The following is a 17639-nucleotide window of genomic DNA, read 5'->3' as shown; positions in this document are numbered from 1 at the left end:
CTTAACTACTCAGAAATAGTAGAAATCAAGTTTATTAAACCTAAACAAATAAGGAATTTGCTGGAAGATTATCAGAGAGCTCCCTGAAACGCAAGGCTCGGAGCCCATATATGAACTAAGGGAGACCATCACCCTAATCCTCTGGCAAAACACAGGCAGAGCAAGAGACTGGGAAGGGTGTGGTATTAGTGCAGCTGTCAGTTTCAGATTCAGAGCCCCAGGCAAGAAGTTCTGATTGGCTGACCTTAACCAGGTGTTCACTCTCCTGCTGACAGCTTCTGTAGTGGAAGGTGAGCCTTATTCCTCCCAGGGTTCTTTCCAAATATTAAGAACATTTGGATATTGTAGCCTCAAATGACAAGTCTACCTCAAACATGCTTCCCACTACAATAATAATATCCATCAGTTTTTGAGGACTTTTTTTTTTTCAGGCACTGGGCTAGATGTTCCCTATGTAGAATCTCTAATCCTTATCACAACCTCTAATAAAGATTGCAGTCTATTTTTTTTTTTTTTTTTTTTTTTTTGCAGTTGAAGAAACAGTTGAAGAGGTTAAGTAACTTCCCTATGGCCATAGAGGTGATAAGTGATAACCCAGGACTTATCTGATCTAGAACTGATGTCCTGTCCACTCTATCACAACACCACCTCTATGCATTATCTTAAAATTTTTCCCTGTATCCCAAATAGGTTATACCAATAGGACTTGTTTTTTAGCCCTTACATCCACATCTGCATAAGAAAGGGTATTAACAAAACAACCTCTAAGGCTCCTTGCATCTGTGTCACTCTGTATTTCAATAACTATACTCATGGCTACTATTTTAAAATGACATTAAGTATATAACTACAGAGCAGATTTAGAAGATGTTGGTGGAACCATTATTGCTATTAGGTGTGAGGCTGTTTTCTTTGGTCTTGTGCAGCTTTCCCTGAAAGACTGTACTTCCCCTGCCAAGTCAGGTCCCTGAAATCTGTTTGGAAACTAAACGCAGGCCTGTATCCCTGTGGAAGTGGCTGTCAAACATACAATTCCTGCTGTCTGGCTGGTGACAGGCTAATCACCCTTTGTTCTTCTAAATGAACACATCTCAGCAGACTCAAAGAAACTTTCAAAGGAGAAAGCATTTATGTTCACCATTTTTATGGGGACAAAGTGAGGGGTGGTTCATGTAATCACTCCTGATACTCTCTTGGGTATATGTGGTTTTAACTAGAAATTAAAAGCTACTTGGACACTTTTGCAGAGCCATATCACTGGCTTCAGTCTGGAACTCCTGTCTGAAACTGCAGCTAGCAAGAGGGTATTAAAAATCACGAGCTCTGGATATGTTCCTTCTTCCTGAGGAGCGGCTTATAATTCATTTTTTCAGTTGTGTTATAAATGGACATTTATGAAGCACCTGCTTGGGGTAAATATTGTATCAGTGTTGAGATTTTACCTGCAAAAAAAAAAAAAACAAAAAAAACCAAAAACAACATTCTTAGTACAAGAGGAAGTAGACTTTAAATCAAATAATGAACATGCAGGGTGATGGAAATGTCACGTTATGAATGCCTGGAGAATGTACTGTTGGAGCACCGAAAAGGGAATTACTAGATGTTAGGGGGTAAGTTGGAAGAAAAATCTCAGAAGAAGTTATATTTGAGTGGAGTCATAATGAAAACAATTTTACCCAGAACATAAGGGGGAGGGTATTTGAAGACTTGAAAGACAAAAGCCTGCAAGTGTCAGGATATAGAAAGTTTGGGTGATCGAGAGTTACATAAGAGGGGAATAATAGCTGAGTGAAAGAAGAATTTAAAAAGGAGTTGAAATAGGCCATGATGTGAACAGTCATATATATCAGGTGAAGGTGTTTGGATCACGTAAATAGGGTACCACTGAAGGTTTTTACATAGGAAGGTGATGTGACCAGATTGTATTCTGTCTGTTGACAGAGGGATGGGTTAGAGCAAGAAAGGCAAATGAGCCCTTACAGATAGTCAAATTATAGGTAAAATTTTACTGTTTTGATAGGAATTTACAGAAATGTGGGTAGATTCATTATTTTTTCATAGTCTCTTAAAAATATGAAAGCCATGAAGATTTGTTATGAAAATGTGTTGTATTTTCATTAGGAAATAATTACAATGCTTATTTTCTTTTACTCGCCTGAAGCCTTAAAAGAAAAGAAAAGGAAAAAAAAGCAGTAGGCCAGCACAGTGTACCTTGACTTTTGTAAGTTTTATAGAGCATCAAATTTTGTTCACTAATTCATAAGATAATTACCAACAAAATCTTCAATTGCAGTGAGTTAATAAGTTATTAAACAATACTCTTTCTTATTTGAAAGCTTTCCCACTAGTTGTTTAGCCACTAAAACTGCTTGCTTAACATTCCATGTTGTACTTAAGAATGACTTTTGAACATCTACCATGTACCATTGAACTAAATAAGAAGATGTGAATGTGCACTGCTTTAAGACATGTCAAAATGAATAAGTGTTTTAGTAAGCTGTTCTATTTCTAAGACCGGGCAGTGAAAAAAAAACAATGAGCAAGTCTCCATTGCTAAGATGGGAAAATACGAAAATCATCCCAGCTTAGTCCACTCATCACCATGGTTTCATCATCTATTACAAAGTAAAACAAACATAGCCACTGACTATAACCCTTAATGAGCATATGTGACTCTGATAATATTTATCAGGTTTATTTGTTTGAGGCCAACTGAAATGAAAAGAAAACAGTACAGCATTGGGTCATTAGTCTCTTCTGACGTGTGCTGTAATTCTAAGGAAAACATTAGTAGCTTATTTTTAGCAAATAGCAAGTACCTTCATCCACTGAAGTGATAATGGCCCAAGGAACCATCCCTGGGATGGAAAACAGAAATTCCCAGAATTAAACTTCCTTGCTCATCTGTTCCATGGTTGTAGATAATCTATCAGCATTGTCATTTCTCATCAGCATCAAGGAATGTTTTACTTCAGACCATTATACAATTCTCCTAAGCTAGACTGTCTTTCACCTTCACCTCTGCTAACACAAGGTCCTCACAGACAAAAGAAATGAAAAATGTCACCTCCTCCAGGAAACCCCTTCACCTAAAAATGTCATCACTTGTATCTTACATAATCTGTTATTTTGTATTTTTTATTCAAAAATGTTATTTAAATATTCATACAGAAATGATAGAAGCAAGACACTGTTCTAAGACCTATACTAATGTTATATGGGGGAGACAGCAGATGGATAAAGAAAATAGTTTCTTTCTTATGGGAGTAACAAATCCAGTAGGAGAGATGAGGCAGATAAATAGGATCAACAAGTGGTTCTCAATATTATTTCACCTTGGCATCTGAGAAGTATGTAACTTCTTGCCACCAATCCCAGAGATTCACCATTGATTGACAAAAGTGTATGGATGTGATGAAGTGGTCACAATCCGAGCTGGTGGAATGGGAGGAGGAGAGGGTATGGGAAATAGTTTGAAAATCATTAAAAGGCATCAGTAATTCGAAGCAGGGCCTATGAAATAAAACACATGGGTTAAAATGTGAGGACTTCTACTACTTGTGTGATTTTGATTAATTACATAATCATTTTGAAACTCATAATTACTATCACTAAATGAATTACTATGAAAGGATGTATTATAATGTCCAGCTTATAAGTTCTCAATGAAGGATATGTATTGTTTTGTTGCTATTATTTTATGCTTCTTGGAGGGAAGCATAGCCCAGTTAAGAATTATTTAACCCAGTGAAGAATCATTGTATTAAATTGTGAAATGTTCCCCAGGGGAAACAGAGTATATGCTGGGGAGTTGAGAAGAAAAGGAATTTTAGGATGTTGGAGAGGAGATCAGAGAAGGATTCTTGGAAGAGACACCCATTACAGCTGGCTTATAAGGGTCACCTATGATTTGAGGAAGCAGTGGTAAAGGAGGTAGACCATCCAACCATGAGCCAAATGATAAATGGAGAGCTTTTGCAAATTTCTTTCTTGGTTTTCTAACATGAATTCCAGGCATTTGTTGGGTATTCCCACTAGAAAAGGTAAGCTTCTTAGAACTGGAACCATGATTTTACTTTTTATTTATTATTCCCAAAGAGAAGTCAGTATAAATAAAATAAATACTTTTGTTGACAATCTGGGGTCTATGTAGAGGCCATTCTTATAATCAAGAAATTGATTAATACATTATAAAAGTTCTCTCTCTCTTTATCTATATCTCAAAAACATAATAGGAAGGAGGTGATTCAAGAAGGCCGTGTGGGGAGATCCTGAACTCACCTCCCACAGACAAAACAAATCTACAGATACATAGGGAATACTTTCCTCTAAAAAGTCCTGAAAACTAAATGACCAGCATATCCATAACAAAGAATAAAAGGACCAGATTGAGAATGGAGAGTCAAAGAAACACTCTCACCAAAAACCATACCCCAGGTGTGACAACCCACTATCAGGAGAAATGTCAAAAATATGGAACTGTTCCATGAGGAGTGAGGGGTTGTTTCCCACATCAGGACACCCAAATCTTTTTTTTTTTTTTTTAAGATTTTATTTATTGATTTGAGAGAAAGAGAGAAAGCATGCATGGGGAGAAGAGCAGAGGGGGAGGGAAAGGGACAAGCAGACTCTGAGTGCAGAGCCCAACATGGGGCTTGATCTTAAGACCCCAAAATCATTACCTGAGCAGAAACCAAGAGTTGGCTACTTGACTGATTGAATCATCCAGGCACCCCAGAACTCCAACTCCTTTTTTTTTTTTTAAAGAGTTTATTTATTTATTTGACAGACAGAGATCACAAGTAGGCAGAGAGGCAGGCAGAGAGAGAGAGGAGGAAGCAGGTTCCCTGTTGAGCAGAGAGCCCAAGGTGGGGCTCGATCCCAGGACCCTGGGATCATGACCCGAGCCAAAGGCAGAGACTTTAACCCACTCATCCACCCAGCCCCCCCCCTTTTTTTAAAGATAGCTCTCCAACTCTTAAGTCCTGCATCAGAGAAAAAATCCCCCTAAACATAAAACAAACAGGAATTATGTTCAAGAGAAACATAGAACTGTAGGGAATGGAGAACCTACCCATAAAGGGTTACAGAGACTCACCCTGAGAACAGTGCCAAAGAAGCTATTTGAAAACTACCTAGAGTACATGTGAAATAGACTTACTTACTAATCTTAAAGTGATGGCTAGAGAGTCAGGGACCTGTTGGGGTTCTCTCCAGGGATGGAAGAACTGATGAGCACTGTTTTTTGCAATTCCACTACATCTTGCCAATCCCAGTATTAGAAGATGATATTTTAACACTCTTCCTCTAACCTGTTAGCATGGGTGGGTTAGCCTCAGCCCTCTACAGCCCAGCTGCACCACAACTGGTTGGGCAAGGACCCCACCCTTCCTCCTTGGTGCTATGGCTATGCCACAGCTGGGCAAGTGCCCCACCCCACCCCCACACCTGAAGCCACAGCCCTGCCACAGCTGGCTAGCACATGCAGTCCACACAGGGGACATCCCTGGAGCATCTGGCTCTGGGGACTATGGGGATGGTGATCCTGAGCCCCATGGGCCATCTCTTATATAAGGCTATTCCTTCAATTTTGGGAGAGACAGCTTTTTTACATAATACTTAGAAACAAACACAGAATCAGGCAAATAGAGAAGACAGAGGAATATGTTCCAAACAAAAGACCAACAAAGCCTCAGAAAAAGACTCTAATGACATGGAGATAAGTAATCTACCAAAAAGACTTCAAAGTAATGGTCAAAAAGATGCTCATCAAACTAGGAAGAAGAATGAATGAACATAGTGAGAATTTCAACAAAGAGATAGAAAATATAAGAAAGTACAAAATAGAACTGACAGAGCTGAAGAATATAATATCTGAACTGAAAAATTTACTAGAAGGGTTCACCAGCAAATTGGAAGAAACAGAAGAACAAATCAGTGAGCTGGAAGATGAAGCAATGGAACTCATCCAGACAAAGAAGAAAACGAAAATAAAATTTAAAGAAAATACCATAAAAGACCTATAGGACAACATCAAGTAGAATAACACTCCCATGATAGGGGTCCCAGAAGAGTGAGAAATGTGCAGGAAACTTATCTGAAAAAATATTGACTGAAAACTTCACTAATCAGGGGAAGGAAACAGAAATCCAGGTCCAGGAAATCCAGAGACACACACCAAGGCACATTATTATTAAAATGTCATAAGTTAATAATAAAGAGAGATTCTTAAAAGGAGTAAGAAAGAGAGAGAGAGGGAAACAAAATTATTATATACAAGGGCAACACCATAGTGCTCTCAGCAGATTTTTCAACCAGAAACTGCAGGCCAGAAGAAAGTGGCATAACATACTCAAAGTACTAAAAGAAAAAAATTTCCAACTAGGAATACTCTGCCCAGTAAGGTGTCATTCAGAATTAAAGGAGAGATAAAGAGTTTCCCAGACAAACAAAGGTTAAAGGAACTCATCACTACTAACCTAGTCTTACAAAAATATTCAAAGGCATTTCTTTTAATGGACAAGGACGAAGTTAGCAGCAAGAAATTATGAAAGGAAACAATTTTATGAGCAAAGCAAGCATATGATAAATGCAGTAGAGCAAATACTTATAAAACTAGTATTAAGGTTAAAAGACAAAAATAGTAAAATCAATCATATATAAAAAATTAAAGGGACTCCAAAATAAAGAGATGTAAAATATGAAAACATATATATAAAACATGAAGGGGGGAGTTCAAATGAAGTTCTTTTAAAATATATTCAAATTTAAGTGTCATTAACTTAATATACACTGCTGTATATTTAGGATGTTATATATAAATCTCATGGTAACCACAAACCAAAAACCTGTAATAAAGAAAGTTATCAATCACAAGCAAAGAGAAAGGAGAAGAAAGGAACAGAGAAGAAACAAAAAACTACCAGAAAACAATTAACAAAATGGCAATAAGTACATACCTATCAATAATTACCTTAAGTGTAAATAGTCTAAATGTTTTAATAAAAAGAAAATGGGGTGATAGAGTGGAAACAAAAAATAGACCCATCTATACATTGTCTGAAGACACTCATCTCAAACCTAAACATACATGCAGACTGAAAGTAAGAGTGGAAAAAAAAATTCCATGCAAAAGGAAATGAAAATAAAGTTGGGGTAGCAATACTTATATCAGACAAAATAGACTTTAAAACAAAGACAGTTATAGAGACACAGAAGGGCATTACATAATGATGAAGATATCAATCCAACAAAAAGATATAAAAATTATAAATACCTATGCACCTAAGATTGCAGCACCTAAATCCATAAAAGAAATATTAACAGATGTTTAATATATGTTACAAAGGAGTTGACACTAATACAATAATAGTAGGAGAATATAATTCCCTACTTGTCTCAATGTATAGAGGCATCCAGGCAGAAAATCAATATGGAAAGAGTGTCTTTGAACAACACATTAGACTGGATGAACTTAGACACACACAGAACATTCCATCTGAAAACAACAGAATACACATTCTTTCCAAGTATGCATGGAAAATTCTCCAGGATAAGTCACATGTCAGGCCACAAAATGAGTCTCAATAAATTAAAGAAGATTGAAATAATATCAAACATCTTTTCCAACCATAAGGGTATGAAACTAGAAGTCAATTACAAGAAAACCTGAAAAAAAAAAAAAAACCACGAAGACATGAAGGCTAAACAACATGCTACTAAACAACCAATGGATCAATGAAGAAATCAAAGAGTAAATTAAAAAAATACATTAAGACAAATGAAAATAGAAACACCACAATCCAAAATTTTTGAGACACAGCCAAAGCAGTTCTATGAAGGAAATTTATAGCAGTATAGGACTCAAGAAGTAAGAAAAATCTCAAACAATCTAATCCTATTCCTGAAGAACCTAGAAAAAGAAATAAAAAACAAAAAAACAAAGCCTAAAGTTAGTAGAAGGAAGAAAATAAAGATCAGAGCAAAAAATAGAGACTGATAAAATAGTAGAAAAGATCAATAAAACCAAGAGCTGGCTTTTTTTTTTTTTAAAGATTTATTTATTTGAGAGAGATAGTGAGAGAGAGAGAAAGAGAGAGAGCACAGTGGGGAGGGGGAGAGGGAGAGAGAGAATTCCAAGTACACTCCCCACTGTGTGTGGAGCCTGGCATGGGGCTCAATCTTACAACCCTGAGATCATGACCTGAGCTAAAATTATGAGTTGGACAGTTGGGGTGCCTGGGTGGTTCGGTCAGTTAAATGCCTGCCTTTGGCTCAGGTCATGGGCCCAGGGTCCCTGGGATTGAGTATCAACTGGGTTTCTTGCTCCACAGAGATCCTGCTTCTTGCTCTCCCTCTACCTGATACTTCCCCCGCTTGTGTTCTCTCTCGGTCAAATAAATAAAATCTTAAAAAAAAAAAAAAGTTGGACTATCAATCAACTCAACCACCCAGGCATCCCAAGAGCTGTTTTTTTTGAAAAGATAAACAAAACTGATAAAACTTTGGCCAGACTCATTAAGAAAAAGAGAGAACCCTAATAAATAAAATTAGAAATGAGAGAGGAGAAGTAAAAATCAACACCACAGAACCAAGGATCATAAGACACTACTACAAACTACGATATGCTTATGGACAATTTAGAAAAAAAAATGGAATAGGGAAATTGGAGGGGGAGATGAACCATGAGAGGCTATGCACTCTGAGAAACAAACTGAGGGTTTTGGAGGGGAGGGGAGTGGGTGTTAGGTGAGCCTGTGGGTGGTAGGTGGGTATTAAGGAGGGCACGTACTGCATGGAGCACTGGGTGTGGTGTATAAACAGTGAATCTTGGAACACTGAAAAAATAAAAAAAAAAGAAAAAGAAAAAGAAAAAAAGAAAAAAGTGGATAAATTCCTAGAAACATACAATCTTCTAAAACCGAGTCAAGATAAAATTTAAAAACTGAACTGACTAAATACTAGTGATGAAATTGAATTAGTGAACAAAAAACCTCCAAGAAATAAAAGTTCAGAACCAGACAGATTCATAGGTGAATTCTACAAAACATTTAGAAAAGAGTTAATACCAATTTTTCTCAAACTATTCCAAAAAATATGAGAGAAAAGAAAGCTGCCAAACACATCCTACGAGGCCAGCAATACCCTGATACCTAAACCAAAGATATGACAAAAAAAGAAAACTACAGGCCAATATCCCTGATGAACACAGATGCAAAAATCCTCATCAAAATACTAGCAAACAGCATTCAACAGTACATTAAAAGGGTCATTCACCAAGACCAAGTGGAATTTATTCCAGGGATGCAAGTATGGTTCAACAGCACAAATCAATGTGATAACATCAATAAAATAAAGGATAGAAATTATATGATCATCTCAGTAAGATGGAGAAAAAAACATTTGACAGAATTTGTCATCCATTCATGATGAACACTCTCAACAAAGTAGCTTTAGAGGCAACATACTTCAACATAATAAAGGTCATATATGATAAATTCGTAGGTAATCATATTCAATGGTGAAAAACTGACCACACTTCCTCTAAGATCATAAACAAGACAAAGATGTCCATTCTTGCCACTTTCACTCAGCATAGTACTAGAAGTCTTATCTACAACAATCAGACAAGAAAAATAAATAAAAGACATCCAAAGTAGTAAGGAAGAAGTAAAACTCTCAGAATTTTCAGAGGACATGATACTATGCATAGAAAACCCTAAAGAGTCCACCAAAAAACTATTAGGAGTAATAAATTAATCCAGTAAAGTTGCAGCATACAAAGTTAATATACAGGAATCTGTTGCATTTCTGTACATTAATAATGAAGTAGTAGAGGGAAAATTTAAGAAAACAATGCCATTTACAATTGCACCAAAAAGAATAAAATACTTAGGAATAAATTTAACTAGAGAGGTGAAAGACTTGTATCCTGAAAACTATAAAACACTGATGAAAGAAACTGAAGAGGACACAAACAAATGAACAGATGCACCAGACTCATCGGTTGGAAGAATTAATGAAGTTGAAATGTCTATACTGCTTAAAACATTCTAAAGATTTAACACAATCCCTATGAAAATACCAATAATATTTATCACAGAACTAGAACAAATAATCCAAAAATTTGTTTAGAACCACAAAAGACCCCAAATAGCGAAAGCAATCTTGAGAGAGAACAAAGTTGGAGGTATCACAGTCACAGATTTCAAGATATATTACAAAGTTATAGTGATAAAAACAGTATGGTACTAGTACAAAAATAAACACATAGATTAATGGAACACAACAGAGAGCCCAGAAATAAACCCATGCTTATTTGATCAATTAATATTTGACAAAGCAGGCAAGAATATACAATGGGGAAAAGACAGTCTCTTAAATAAATGGTGTTTGAAGAACTTGACAGCCACATGCAAAAGAATGAAACTGGTCCATATGTCATGTATGTAATAAAAACTACATATACAAAAATTAACTCAAAATGAATTAAAGACTTGAATGTAAGACATGAAATCATAAAACTCCTAAAAGACATAGGTAGTAAATTCCTTGACATCAGCATTAGAATTGTTTTCTTTCCTCTGACTCCAAAGCTAAGGTCCACAAAGCAAACTAAAGGGCAAAATAAACACATGGGACTACATCAAACTAAAAAGTTCTCCATAGTGAAGGAAACCACCAACAAAACCAAAAGGCAAGATACTGAATGGAAGAAGATATTTGCATATCATATATCAGATAAAGGGTCAATATCCGAAATATATAAAGAACTCATATGACTCAATGAAAAAAAAATCTGATTTAAAAATGGACACAGTCAGGGAGTTTCCCCAAGAAGACACACAGATGGCCAACAGGCATATGAAAAGATGCTCAACATCATTAGTATCAAGGAAACACAAATCAAAACCACAATGAGATATCATCTAACACCTGTCAGAATGGCTAATATAAAAAAGATAAGAAAATTGTTGGTGTGGATGTAGAAAAAAGGGAAACTTGTGCACTTTTATAGGAATGTAAATTGGTGCAAACTGTGTGGAAAACATTATGGAGGCTTCTCAAAAAAAAAAAAAATAGAATTACCTCGTGATCCAGCAATTTTACTTCTGGATACCTATCCACAGAAAACAAAAACACTAATTTGAAAAACATAGATGGATCTCTTTCTATAAAAGTCAAGCTATATCCACTGGGTATTATGCTAAGTGAAATAAATCAGACAGAGAAAAATAAATATCACATAATTTCACTTATAAATGGAATATAAGAAACAAAACAAATAAAACCTAGGCTTGCCAGAAAGGAGGGCGGTTGGGGTGTGTGAAATGGGTGAAGGGGATCAAGGAGTACAAACTTCCATTTATAAAATTATTAAGTCTTGGGGATGTAACAGACATCATGGGAATTACAATCAGCAGCATGGCATTAACTTTGTATGATAACGGTTACTAGATTTATTGTGTTGATTAGTCTGCAATGTACACAACTGTTGAATCACTATGCTATACACATGAAACAAATGTATGTCAATAATATTTCAATTAAAAAAGGAGAAAGGGAATCTTGGAGAAAGCGAGGATGGATCTAGGAGGTAGGATGCAGTCCTCTTGTTTCTAGATGGTTTGGTTTGTGTGAGCTCCCATCTATACTCTTCAAAGACCATGGCATTTGCAATAGAATCATTGCACTTTAAGTTTATTCATTTTGTGTAATTCCTCATTCATTAGTAAATTCTTTTATTTTATTTGTAAAAAGTCCAACATGTTTTTCAGTTATGCAAAGGGGTAACAAGGTGAAGATATTTATTTTGAATGTGTGCAGAAGTATTAAAGGCCACAGAATGGTGGGTGAGGCAACCCCCAGGAAAAGGAAAGTGGGCTTATTGCCTCATGACCCCTCCCCATGAGAAGATTCTCCTTTTAGTGCTACTAAGTTCTGTGTTTCACTTTTCGTATTCATTCATTCATTCATTCATTCATTCTTTGAGAGACAGGGTGTTCATATATGAGTGTGGGGGGGCGGGCAGAGAGAGAAACTTGAGGATTTACCCTCAAAGCATGGAGCCTGATCCCTAGACCCTAAGTTCACGACCTGAGCTAAAATCAAGATTCTCACACTCAACCAACTGAGCCCCCCACACACCCCCTGGGTTTTGCTTTTCATAGGGAAGATCTACTTTTCTAGAGGGGATCTCTTGTAGAATGGCATGAGCTACTGAGATAATAATACCAATAAGAGGTGTTTCAACAAAGTTCATCTTAATGCTGTAGAACTGAATAGGTCTTAAAATCTGAATATTAACATTTAGGGTAATAATGATGCTAAAAGAAAAAAGTGTATGTTTAAAACTATGTTTTAAATATGTAGTCTATGTAATATATGTTTGTTGAAGAGATAAACCAAAATATTGAGAAAAGCATCAAGAGTGAAAGTCTCTGACCGCCTGGATGGCTTAGTCATTAAGCATCTGCCTTCAGGTCAGGTCTTGATCCCAGGGTCCTGGGATTGAGCCCTGCATTGGGCTCCCTGTCCTTGGAAAGCCTGTTCTCCCTTTCCCATTCCCCCTACTTGTGTTTCCCCTCTCGCTGTGTCTCTCTCTGTCAAAAATAAATAAAATAAAATAAAATAAAATAAAATCTTTAAAAAAAGAATAAAAGTCTCCCATAGCCTATTATTTTTAGCATTCTTTTATGTACCCTATTTTACAGAGAAATAGCTTTTTTTTAAAGACATAGAAAATGCTAATTTTGTTTTATGACTTGATTTTTTTTTTCCCAGTTAATGTAGGATCTTGTCCATAAATGTATTTCTAGCACAGTCTTAACTTTTATAGAGGTGTAAAGGTTTGTTTCCTCTGAGCTATACTTTCTCATTTCACCTCTTGTATCCTGGATGTTGTGGGGTGGGGTGCAGAGGGCAGGGGAAGATAATTTACTTCCTCCTGTTTAGCCATGTGATTGGGTGGAAAGACCCCACTCACAGCTCTAGAAGTACACCCAAATTGGTTTAACTTTGTCAGAGTTTCTACCTTCAGCCCCTGTGATCAGTACAAGAATGGGAATGAAACAACTTGGACCAATAACAGATGCCAGGACAAGTAGACAGATCAGAAGAGCCTTCTTCTCTTCTGGATGATGTTTGGATTGTGAAGCTTGAAGTCCCCATAGCCATTTTGTGACCATAGAGGGGAGCCCAGAACTGCCCAAGGAAATCTCTCTTCTGTGAGCCTCCAGGATGGGTTAGAATTGCCTTTCGCCTGTTCTGGAAAGCCTTCCCCCAAAGAGTGGGCCACAGAGGACTTGTATAGAATAGTTCTGGTCATAATAAGATGCAGCGATACTTAGTGGCAGTCTTACTCTCTGAACCTCGGTTTCAGTGCCAGTAAAGTGGAGGGAAAACCGTAACTACAACTGGCGAGAATTTAAGGAACGTATTGAAGAACATGAGTATTGTGAGATTGGGGTGTTGTGAAACATCAGACACAACAATACAGAGGAGGGAGGAGAAAGCGAAAGAGGGAGACAGAGGGGATGTGACTGGCCCTGGGGATCTTGCTCAAATGCAGATTATTCATTGAGAAGACTAAGATGAGGCCTGAGTTTCTGTGTTTCTAACTAGTCCCCTCCTCTTGGTGATACTGATCAGTTGGTTTGCAGACAACTTGGGAAGCAAAGTTCTAGAACACAAATTAGGATGGACCTCATTATCCTTACTTGCATTCCCTAGAAGCCCTCTCTCCTATCCATTCAATGTCAGTTCTAGATGTGTTCAATGTTCTGTGTGCTCTGTTTGTTACTACATAGAGGAAAAGGCTTTATTATGGCAGGCGAAGGGGATGCCCCATCACCTCTGCTTATCCTGTGTAGCTTAATTGGAAACTCCTTTACAAATGGAGCTGAGCTCATAAGTCAGAAAGCACTCATAGAATCACAGCCAAAGCCTGGGTGGAGGGCTTCTAGGGAGGGATGGTAGGAAATGAAAGGTTCTCAGTGTCATCAATTCTCACCATTGTTGGATGTTCACATCTCATGGCACAGGAAACAGCTTCATCTGCAGTTTCCTTCATGAGTACAGGAAGATCAAATTACTCTTTGGGTAGAAGGTAGGTAAGAAGGGGACTTGTTTCCCATCGGCAAGAATTTTACATGTGGCCAGAATCCAATATCAGGGTTCTGCACACTTGAGACGTAATTGAAGAGCAATAGATTCAGACTCAGAAGAACTAACTGCCTTCAGAGCTCTGAAGTTACCAGCTTAGATTCTTGGACAAGCTACTCAACCTCCCTGAGACTCATATTTTTCACCTGTAAAATGGAGGTATCAAATAGCACAAGCTTTCTAACAACCCTATCATGAGGAACAAGTAAGAAAATAGATGGAAGGACTTTGAAAAACAAATAAAACATTATATAGTTGTGAAAAATTATAGGGACATGAGTTCTAAGGCAACTTATCTACCCAATTGTCCAACTGTAAAATTATGGCTAAGACTTTAAAAACCCATTAGGAGGGAACTAAATATACCCAAGGAAGGGGCAAAACATAGAGAAAGGTGCACAAGCTGCTCAGGAAATCTATCATGTACCATGCTGGTACATGGCTGGTCATCCTTGCCTCCAAGGTCAGGGCAGAGCCAGCCAAAGCAAGACTCCAAATGATATACTAGGTGGCCCCTAGGAGGTGTGAAGTGTGCATTTAGCTTGAAGATAAAGAGCTCTTACTGCTTTAATAAAGCACATTTGAATAAGAGGATGGAGTCAGTTTCTTCCATGTTGCTGATAGTAGAATGAGAATACCCCAAAAATCCAATGTAAGGAGGGAAAAGAACAGAGAAAGTATTCATACTTCTTCTCCACCAACCAGTTATATCCATTCTGGAAGCTTTCCAACTCCCGAATATTCTTTTCTAACTCCTTGATCTGAATTAACAAATCCCATACTCTTATGCTGAAGAGATTGGAGCACATGCTCTGGATTGGTTTCTTGATGTTTATGGAAGAAGCACGAATAACTCAGAAACTACATGGCATACGTAGCAGAGGATCTGGGACCTGGCCAGAGGAAAGCACAGAAAATAGATTGGTTATAAACTCTTGTGTCTTAGTTCGCATGGTCTAATAATCAGAAGATGTTGTTTTAGACTTCATGAACAATATGATTTTGATAGGTAATGAAACTGAGGATGCTGAGCTGGGAATAGAAAAGATGAGCAAGTCAAAGAATCAACTCTGTCCAAAGAATCACTCTTCCATTTTGCCATTAGATTCTGCTCAAATGTTTTCTTCTAGGTGTGTCTTTATTTGACACCTATTAAGAAAATTAATACCCACCCAATGCATATATACACATTGCATTTCTCTTCCTTCCTTGTTTATCTCAGCACTTGCATCCTATATACCTATATATTTTTTCATTTATCTCTCTTCAACACTATATGGTAGTTTCATGAAAGTTTGATTTCTTTGTTTACTATTGTATACTCAGCATGTAGCACAGTCTGAAAATAATAGGTGCTCAATAAATATCTCTGAAAGAATGACGCCGTGATATCAATGTCTCTGAACCCTTCCCTTCCCTTACAGTTTTAGATTATTCTTATGCTTCCCCCCACCCCGTTCTTCTTATCTCCTTCAATATTTTTATTAGCCTACTTTAATCATCATCACTATGCTCATCGGATAAATTTTTCTGTATTTCTATTTGTGGAGAATTTGAAAAACTATGGCTCTCCAAGGCAACACCCTCCTGGCAATATATCCATTGAGCACAAGAGGGACCAACAATTGCATTTCAAGTCAAACCTTTCTCAATCTCCTTCAGGCAGATGGCTTCCTTTGTGAAATGCACTTCTCAGGGTATCTTTCTCCCCAAGGCATTTATGAAAAGCGACTAGGATAGTTAGATAAAAGAAAAGTCATCAGATCACTTTCCTAGTGATATTCTAAATCAGGGCAAATGGTATGCCAATGTTCTAACTCCCTGAATGGCACTGTGATTTCTGAGTGGCAAGAAACATATTTCTCTAGTGTGAGAAATTTTGTCACAGGCAGGAAAATATCATTGGAAAATGTTTGACATATAGTAAGCACTCAAAATTTTTGGAATGACTATGTAGATGAATTCCCCCTGGATGCTTCCTTTCTCCTTCCTATGTTGGTGGCTTGAATATGGGGATTTGTGGTAGAATTAACTACATGTCCATACTTTTTTCTCCAAAACCCAGCTGTCCCTGTGTAGCCTCTGTCTTCCTGTACATAAAACATTCCATGTGCATCTGGAGACTCAGAGAAAGGACCCCGCAAGTCTGCACATGAAATTTGCAGCAAGCTTCTGCACCTGTGGGCTGAGCGATCTGGAATATATTTGTGTTTCCCGGTCACTCCACTCCAAGTGGAGCAGGGAGATTTGACCTTTAGAAAGCAGTGGTTTGTTGAGAGCCTGTTCTTAGTTCTTTTTAAATCATGTACACATTGCAAAACTCGGACACCTCTGCCTACCAAAGTCTGAAAGAATGTGCCTTGAAGCCAAGTCTAGACAGAATTCCAAGGCAGGGGAGTCAGTGGGACAGGGAAATCACTACAGGGTCTATGCCAACTTTCTGTCCTGCTATTTTACCATTTTTGTGTTTCTGGATTTTAGCCAACATGAGAGGCCTTTTGTGCCAAGAATGACCATAACAAGTGGGTTGGGGTTTCCACTGAAGGTTAATTTAAATGTTCCACCTTCCTTCAGCTCCTCATTTAGAGTGTGTTACTGTTCCCGAGGCAGCCCCAAGACTTTCCAGGCCTCTGGTTTACTGAGGGAAGGAGCAAAGGGAGGCCAAGCTTACTCTGTCATTTCTCAGTTTATAGACACCTGTAATCAATCATCAGATGAATGGGGATTTACAAAAACAATTGAATTAGGAAAGTACTAATCCCAACTGTCAATGTGATAAGTAAAATACAGAATGAAGGTGGAGAAGACAGACAAGGTGCTTCTGCAGCACTTTCTACAGATGTGCAATCCAATTTAATAACTCAATGCTGTGCCATACCTGAACCACACAGCTTATACTCTATTAAAAGCTGGCACCCCAAATCCTCATGAGGTTCATGATCTTTATCTTAAACTGTCTGTCCCCACCTATTTCAAACTCTATGTCTTGAGGGTAACATTCTCACAATGTCCGACTTTCCTTGTTTATAGTCAGCTCTCTCTCTCCCTCATCCCACACATCCAATCAGTCTTGAGTCCTGCTGATTTTACTTCCTGCCCATTCATATCCACCTCTACTGCCACTGCACTGGTGCTGGCCCTACCATCACTCACCTAGACCACTGCAGTTATCTTTGGCTCACCCTCTTCAGCCATATTCTCTACCCCAACCCCACTCTCAAACCCATTCTCCACACTGCAGGCAACACCGTGAATCTACCATATGAATCTGACCTTGCTCTTTCCTGCCTCACATTCTCATCTTTGGTCATACCAGACTTTATAAACCACCCGTCACAACCCTCCACACACACCTCTGCTGTGTCAGAGGTGCTTGTGCCTTTTCCCTTGTTTACCCATTTCCCAGGCATTCCTAACTTGCTTCACTAACATTTACTTCTCAAGACTTGGGTAAGGTTATATGTTTTAGAAATATT

Source organism: Martes martes (genome assembly GCF_963455335.1).
Source record: "Martes martes genome assembly, chromosome: 11".
Lineage (NCBI taxonomy): Eukaryota > Metazoa > Chordata > Mammalia > Carnivora > Mustelidae > Martes > Martes martes.
Note: the sequence above shows the minus strand (reverse complement) of the source record.